This window comes from Trematomus bernacchii, unplaced genomic scaffold (assembly GCF_902827165.1).
Source record: "Trematomus bernacchii unplaced genomic scaffold, fTreBer1.1, whole genome shotgun sequence".
NCBI lineage: Eukaryota > Metazoa > Chordata > Actinopteri > Perciformes > Nototheniidae > Trematomus > Trematomus bernacchii.
In genome coordinates, this window is record NW_022987828.1 from 14,629,854 (window position 1) to 14,638,416 (window position 8,563).

Sequence of the window (8,563 nt, forward strand, 5' to 3'; positions counted from 1 at the left end):
GTATTTATACACCCCGAACTAACTAGACACAGGTGGATGTAATCAGGGCGGGACAAACAATCATACAGATTGCGGGAAAAGCAAATACAGGAAGTGATGACACAAGGAGAGTGTTTTTACAAAATAAAACAGGATTGCTCTCTGTAAAACCTTAATAGTCTGCCTGATGTGCTTTTGGCTTTCCTGGGTATTTCTTGTTCTCAGGTGAATTCGATCTGTAATGTAATGAAATATAACGTGATAAGATGCTAATTTATCTTATCAAGAGTTCAATCTCAACGAGACGGCCTAATTAAATAATCATACAATAAAATATGCTATTTTCTTTCCTCCAGCTTCACTGTGAAGAAGACACTTTTCTGTTGCAATGAGATGTGTTTCCAAGCATATTTTTCATCCCTTGCATTGTCCTGTCATTACACAAATACTTAATTCCACAACAATGTAAACAAAATCCTTCTGCAGCCATTTATATCCATTTGTTTGTTTGTTTTTTTCACAGAAGTGAGCGATGAGCACCACAGAAGGTGCTGAATAAAAACACAAGGATGTTGCAGATTTCCACTTTAGGTAAATACAATAACGTTTTAAAGGGTGTTACTGTCACAGGCTTTCTATTTCTGGTTGTGCTGGGCTTTGACAAAAGAACAGCACACAGGACTGAAGTGTCTCTGAAGCCACCCACAGTGTCCCTGATGAGTCTCATTTGCTGGAATGGCACAGTGATTTAACCGTGACGTCAACCGGCGCCTCATCACATCCATCCATCCATCCATCCATCCATCCATCCATCCATCCATCCATCCATCCATCCATCCGTATAGGTGAGAGAGCAGAGAGATACCACTGCTGTTTAAATTAACCAGATAAAGAGATAAGCAGTATTCAACTTTAAAATAATTAGATACCAGCATGAAGCAGTGTGAATATGCAGGCGATCGTTGTTATATTTCCACACAATATGATATTCTCGTTATGTTAATATAATGGATTTCAACTCATATGACTTTACTTGATTACTTAACACTGATGGATTCATAATTGTCTTTGATTGATATCTGTATCTGCATTGTAATGCAAAAGAAGATTTAAGTATTCACAGTTTGTTTGTGTTTCATATTTCTTCAAATAATATAATTTGGTTTTAGGGTGACTTTGTAACATCTGTCCAGGGACAACAGGCGAAAAACATTGTATTGCATGCTTACTATAGCGCATTTACAGCACTGTTTATTTATGTGGACTATCTGATAAATAAAAAAAAACTTCTATTAGTAATGTGAATGGTATTTTGAGTCAGCATGACCTCCCCTCTCCTCCTCTTCCTCCTGCTCCTCCTGCCTCTCCTTAACCATGATGGCACCATCTGAACCGTAATGTGATCAGTGCAGAGAGAAGTAGATTACGCAGGAGTCCATAGGAGAAGGAGCTGGTCTAATTGACAGCAGTGATCGGACACAGATCCCTGCAGGAAGAGGAAGCTGATGGAGGAAACATCAGCGCCATTATGTTGATGGAATGTACGGAAGGAAACGTTCCTATGAACGAGTAACAGGCCGTCCCACCTCAGTATGCAGGGCGACACAGAGGACTAAGGACCACTATTTAATGTTTATTTGTTTCTCATTGGTACTTTAATAACCCCACTGATATCTTCATAGGAAGTGTTTAGTATGCTTGTACCACTATTACTGCAACAACTACTGTTGGGACTTGTAAGTTTTAATATCACATGTTGTACTCGTTATGCCACTTGAACTTCTGTCAATAATAAGTCAATCAAGTCCACATTGAGACATGTGGATTTGAGTGACTTGTCTATTGTCTAGTTTCAGTATACATATTTAAATTAACAAATGTTCAATATTGCCAATGTTGACATTATAAACTGCCTATGTTGCCATGTTATACATGCACACACTGAGAATGGCATGGGACATGATTTTCACACTAAAGTGATTGGGAGGAATTTATTTGAGCTTTATTAAGCTTTTTTTGCATGCATTTATTTCACTGAATAATAATACATAATAATAATAATAATAATAATAATAATAATAATAATTCAAAAACAACTCCTTGTCATACTTTTGAACAAGTTGGATTAATTTGCTGAAAATATCATGATTAGACAGGTACTAATAATCTCTGTGGTATCTTAGAAAAAGTGACTTGACTTGGGACTACTGTAATTACTCTTGAGGTAACTTAAAACGTTTAAGTTGTAACAATAAACAACCCTATGTGGAAGATCACCGGTGGAATCGGTTCGGTCCAAACGGTGAATAGACATTCAAAATCTTTGCATCACGACTCTCTGCAGCCGGTGTGATGAGGGGAATCCCCCGGCTTGCTGAGTGCCTCCTCTGAAACACATTATCCAATTAACAAACCCACTCTGACGGCACATTACTGCTGGCAGCCTGACGGGACTCACTGGGGTCTCTCAATCTTATATGTGTGTGTGTCTATATATCTGTGTGTGTGTTTGTGTGTGTTACGTGGATCTATAGAATATAGACGCTGAGATAAGATAGAGATAGATGATGACAAAAAGTGTGTCAAGAGAGTCGGTTGCCAATAATAATAATAATAATTCCAAGGATTGTAATATGTCCTCCACTCTGACTCAGTCGGTGCTCGGGCCATATGCATCGCTGTGTGTTACATATAACAGTAACTTATGAGTATGAAGGAAGTGACCTTTATACTAACCGTGTTTGTGTAGAGATGACTGCATTAGGACATCCCTCCGCAGAAAGAATGACAGGCCTTTACACATATCTGAAATGTCGTCATAGGTGCCACTGTCAAACAGGTTTCCATCTCCCACGAGGGAAGACGTTCCTGCTCCTGGCTCAGCGTGGACCCAGTTGGGTTTGGTGATGGATTGCTATCCACAACTAGAGGAAATTACTCGGCTGAACTCCCTGATGGCTAAACCTGGTTTACTGCAGCTGGAGACAGGCTGCATCAGAGCTGAAAATGGAGACATGAGTCAACACTGCCGGATGAAATCTGGGGAAATTAGCAACAATTATGCCTTAATGTAAATGACGTGTTTACAACGTACATAACCTCCTCCCATGGTGAACTGGATAATAATGACTGGAATCCATTTTGAGCTAAACAGACTAGTTTGGTAGATAAAAACTGTAGGTTTGGTTGATTTTTTTAATTGATATCTAAAAGCAAACACTAAAACAATTTCTATGAAAGTCAAAAGATGAATTCCCCCATTTTGAAAAATATGCATATTCGTTTTTCTTTCCAAAAAAGCTGAGGAATCTCATGTCATGTTAAGTACAGGGCTGGTGTTAGGGCATTGGTTAGTGTTATGTGCCTAGGTTGTTATCATGTATTGAACAAGGACCATGCATACAATACATTCATTTCCAAAAGAGAAGAGATGCAAGATTTTCTGCACATATACCAATCAACAAACACTGAAAGCTGTCTCACAAGTATAATTATAAAACAGATCAAAGTACAGATCTATAAATGTAATACCAACAGTATATGTGCTGTTTCAACAGTGAACATTTAAAACCGTCAGGTGGAAATTAGCCTCTGTGCTGGAACTTCTCGACAAACAACAGGCAGGCATTGACAATTGGATCTGGAAGTTCTATCATCATGTTTTCAACATCCCTGTGTTGCACCCGTACAGCGACTAAAACCTGTGCTCACTAATCTGCTCTGTAGCTGGAGATAATTCACAGAAGAAAAAGGCGAATGGACAGAAAAGCTATTCATTAGGAAAAGGTCAAAAACGTGACTCATTGTCTTCTTTCTCTTTATTTTGTAATGGCATTTTCTGTTTGGATACAGTTTTTTAACTTTTTATTGTCAATTCTGTTTGAAATGCGAGGAGATCGTTTTCACCTGATTCTGGTCGTTATGCTAAACTAAGCTAACCTCGTTGTGATCTTTGTACTTTCGTGAGTGTTGTGTTTTCGTCTGCCTCTGACAGAGAAAGCAGATACATTCCCACCAAATGTTGAAATGTCATATTTAAAAACTATACTTCCAGTTATTTCTTCTTTCTTTCTTTCTTTCAGTCTCTCTTGCTCTCTCTCTCACACACACACACACACACACACACACACACACACCACACACACACACACACACACACCCACACACACACCCACACACACACACACACACACACACACACACACACCACACACACACACACCACACACACACACACACACACACACACACACACACACACACACACCCGGCTCCCTGGAGGTTCCCATAATGGATGCCTTGTTTTTGTGTGCGCGGCCTCTTGCCACAGATACTTTAGACCGCCAGAGCTCTTCATTGCATCCTAAATTAACTAAATACATAAATACATTTGGCCCCGATTCAGCCCCATGGCAGACATTACGTACAGCAATGCCATCCAGATACTTTAATTAGTGCAACACACAGTCATACACACACGCACACATACACATTTCCCTCATTGGCTGTCATTAACCAGCAAAACCTTACCCATGATGCACTCTGGTCTGGCTCTCTGGGGACCAATACGATTACGTTATGCTCCCTGTGCGGGAAACCGATGTTATACGTCATTGACTAATTTGTGTTTTTCTTTCTCTATCTATCTATCTATCTATCTATCTATCTATCTATCTATCTATCTATCTATCTATCTGTCTGTCTGTCTGTCTGTCTGTCTGTCTGTCTGTCTGTCTGTCTGTCTGTCTGTCTGTCTGTCTGTCTGTCTGTCTGTCTGTCTGTCTGTCTGTCTGTCTATCAATCAATCAATCAATCAATCAATCAATCTATCTATCTATCTATCTATCTATCTATCTATCTATCTATCTATCTATCTATCTATCTATCTATCTATCTATCTGTCTGTCTGTCTGTCTGTCTGTCTGTCGGTCTGTCTGTCTGTCTGTCTGGCTGTCTGTCTGTCTGTCTGTCTGATGGTCTGCGGCGTCTCTGGCTGCGGAATCGATCAATCAAGCAATGCAATCAATCAGAGCAAGCAAGCAAGCAAGCAAGTCAAGCGCTAGCGAGCGAGCAGCGAGGAGCGAGCGAGCGAGCGACGAGCGAGCGAGCGAGCGAGCGAGCGAGCGAGAGAGCGAGGGCGAGGAGCGAGGAGCGAGCGAGCGAGACGAGCGAGCGATCGAGCTCTCTACGCTCTCCTCTCCTACTCTCTCTCTCTCTATCTGTCTCTCTCTGTCTCTCTCTGCTCTCTCTCTCCTCTCTCTCTCCTCTCTCTCTCTCTCTCTCTCTCTCTCTCTCTCTCTCTCTCTATAAAACGCGAGTAATGACATCATAATGGCCGTATACCATTTAGCTGATGCTCTGCCATTGAGCACGCTGTGTCACCAGCACACCTGAATGTAAGAGAGTCGTCAGTGACATCCACTCTTCATCTTTCTGCTGTGACATGTCAAAATGTCTTGAGAGTTTTCTCTTTTTGAAATCACAGGATTTTGAAGGGTGCATGGTCATAAACTATACACCGCATGATACAATAAATCCATGTGGAAAGTTTTCCCTAATTAACTGTCATAATCGTATCAAATACAATTAGGTTTAGTGACAAAACATTGATGATGAATCTAGTCTAAACTTGTGTAAGGTTATGTTATGCCTGGATGCTTTTTATACAATTGTATTTTATTGACATGGCCCTCCTTTCGTTTAACTCTGCTCTTCAAGGTATATCTCTTCTATAGTTGTAACTAGATATGTAGAAAGTATTATAATACAAATTATTTGTTTTTAAACTTATGATAACTTCAGTCATTCCCAGTACTCAACTTGCAACTTTACTGTCAAACTTTGCTTTGAATATTTCCTATCCAGTATTTTTTCTTCTAAATGGTTGAGCCCTCTTGAAAAAAACACTCAAGTGTTATTTGTTAACTATTTGTATTGTTTAATGAGTTCAACTGTATTTATACTTATTAACAGTAACCCTGTTGTATGCAATGACTATAAAATGACCCCTTGATTTTTCAAAGTATACATGAGATAAAATAAGCAGCTTTCAATCCAATGAAACACAACCACTATAATTGCAGGTTTCAAAATGCAAATAATGAGCTTCACAAATGTAGGATATGTTATTATTGCATTAAATGTACAGGTGTATCTGTTGCATTATAACCTGCATGTTCACGTAGATCCTGAGCAGGATAGCTGATGGACTGCAAATAATTAAAGTGACCGTGAGCGATTCATATGTGCAGCAACTTCTGTGTCAGTCCACATGGAGAATTAAAGCCATTTCTCTCTATGAAGTGAAAGCCCCCCCCCCCCCCCCCCTCCACAGGGCGACTCTCTCACTCCCTCTGAGTCGGCTGCAGTGCGTCATCATTACAGTTGTTTGCTCTCGGATGCTTCAGCAGCCCGGCTGTAATGAAATCTGAGCGCCTGTTATGGCAGGATGACCTCACCTCAACAGTGAACCTGCTGCAGCTAAACAAATATAATGAGGTGTCTGTCATGGGAGGTATATGTTTGGTTACAGTACTGGAAAGTTTATTTCCTTGTCTTCCTGGAAAGGCAGTTTGAAAATGCCAATTTGACTTAATATAACAACAAGTTGTCCGATAATTGTTGGAACATGTACTCTGACTTTCATGTCTGATGGTACCTGTAGGTATACAATATTTGCAGTCTGTGTTTTTATCTTGTGCAACTTAATATTAACGACACTCCTGTTCTAACTGTTTTTAATATATGATGATAAGAGTTGAGTCAACCCAGGTGGGACTCGAACCCACAATCCCCAGCTTCGGAGGCTGATGCCTTGTCCATTAGGCCACTGGGTTATACTTTAGAGGGAATAAACCTACATCATTTGTCTTGCTTGCACTCACAAGAAATTAATTAAGACATTTTGAAGAAACAGGATTGTTTTCCTAAGATATCATCAAAAACGTTAAATTGTCAGGACAATAACAAGGATCCAAACCACAGGAAAACAGTCTATCATCTTTTTATAATCAATCAGAATGAAACTGTGTTTTTTATTGATGCTTTTCGACAACAAACTGTCAATTTCAATCAACGAATGCATTTTTGAAATACAGACATGCAAAATAGGGAGGAGGACAAGTATGAGTCAGAGGGGGAGAAATGAATGCATTATTGGGATTAAATAATACATTACAAAAATGTGTGTTATGAATTTGCTTCAGACCTGTAGACACACTTTCCCTTTTGGTGTTTTCTGTCTTTTCTTTTTAACATCCCCTTTAAGATTGAATAAATAAAGCATTCTCACCCCCCTCTATTTATTTCACTTTGACACACGCACAACACCCAGGGAGTAACACTGATATTGTCTGGGAGCGTTAACTCGGTCAGATCAGACTGAGTTGTTGTGCGACATCCATCACACCCATCAGCCCAGACTCCTCATTTTCCACTCAGGTGTAATTCTTCATGACCACCTTTTGCTGAATTTGATTTGTTAGATGCAGAAGGAGTTACTGATACAGTTAAGTATGCCGTCTGTCAGTCATTCGTCAACACCAACAACTTTATTTCACGCCAGATATTCCTTTTGTAGAGTAGAAATAACCTGATTACATTTTAAAGAACATTGTTGCATAGGTTAAATATTTAATCAAAGAAATATGATATAGCTATTTCTTCTAATTAACAACTGTGCTCACAATAATACCTAAAAAGCGTTGTGTATTTTTTTCATGCAACTAACTAATTATAACTACTAATTATACAAATAAAATGCAAACAAATTAATAAATAGGTAAAATGCAAATAAAATCCATAATCTTAGTGTGACTTTAAACTGTTGCTGGTAATTACTCACCACTTCCTCATATACATATCAACCTATTTATTCTTAATTGAGATGGCAGTGATCCTCTATGAAACATTCATCCTTCACATTTAAGCATGTTATCAAGTCTGAAAATCCAGTAAATCCACTGTTTGAAATGTGTATTGTCTTATAAGAGTCTGGGGTCACATCATTTGACATCATTTACTCAGTGTAATATATTCAAATGTAATTTAAAATATGTGATTTATTCTGATAATTACTAATAGATTAACACGAAAAGTCATCTTATTACCTTATCTTATCTCATCTAATAGAAATTGGACTACGAGGTGTTCTACTTAATTCTTCTGCAGAAAGGAAGATTTCTTTTTTTAAGAACGTGTCCTAAGTAATAAAATATATTCATTTATCAGTCCCACAACTGGGAATGATGCTTTGTTGCAGCAGCAAATGGGCAATGCAACAACAAATAACAATGTATAGGTTAATTTAACAGTCACAAAATCCCAACCATATGATATACAATATATTGCAAAGAATATGATATTGCATATGAAGATTTGTGAAATGATAAAAATGTTCCTTAATGTAGCTACCTCTTATTATCCAATTAATGGATTTATAAAGGTCCTCATCCCTCAGCCCTGGAAGGAGAGGATAAGGTAGATGAGATGAGACTGCCCTGAGGAAATCAGCCAATCAGCTGCGCCCCTGCCCTCCTCCTCACTGCTGATTGGCTGACTCGTGGAGGAAGGGGATGTTGGGACA

General features: G+C 38.9%; 1 non-coding gene across 1 annotated transcript; it reads right to left on the bottom strand.

The window, feature by feature from the left end:
- Positions 1-6,742: 6,742 nt before the first annotated feature.
- trnar-ccg lies at positions 6,743-6,815 on the bottom strand. Its single transcript has one exon. It is a non-coding gene; the product is annotated as a tRNA-Arg (tRNA).
- Between the last annotated feature and the right edge of the window lie 1,748 nt (positions 6,816-8,563).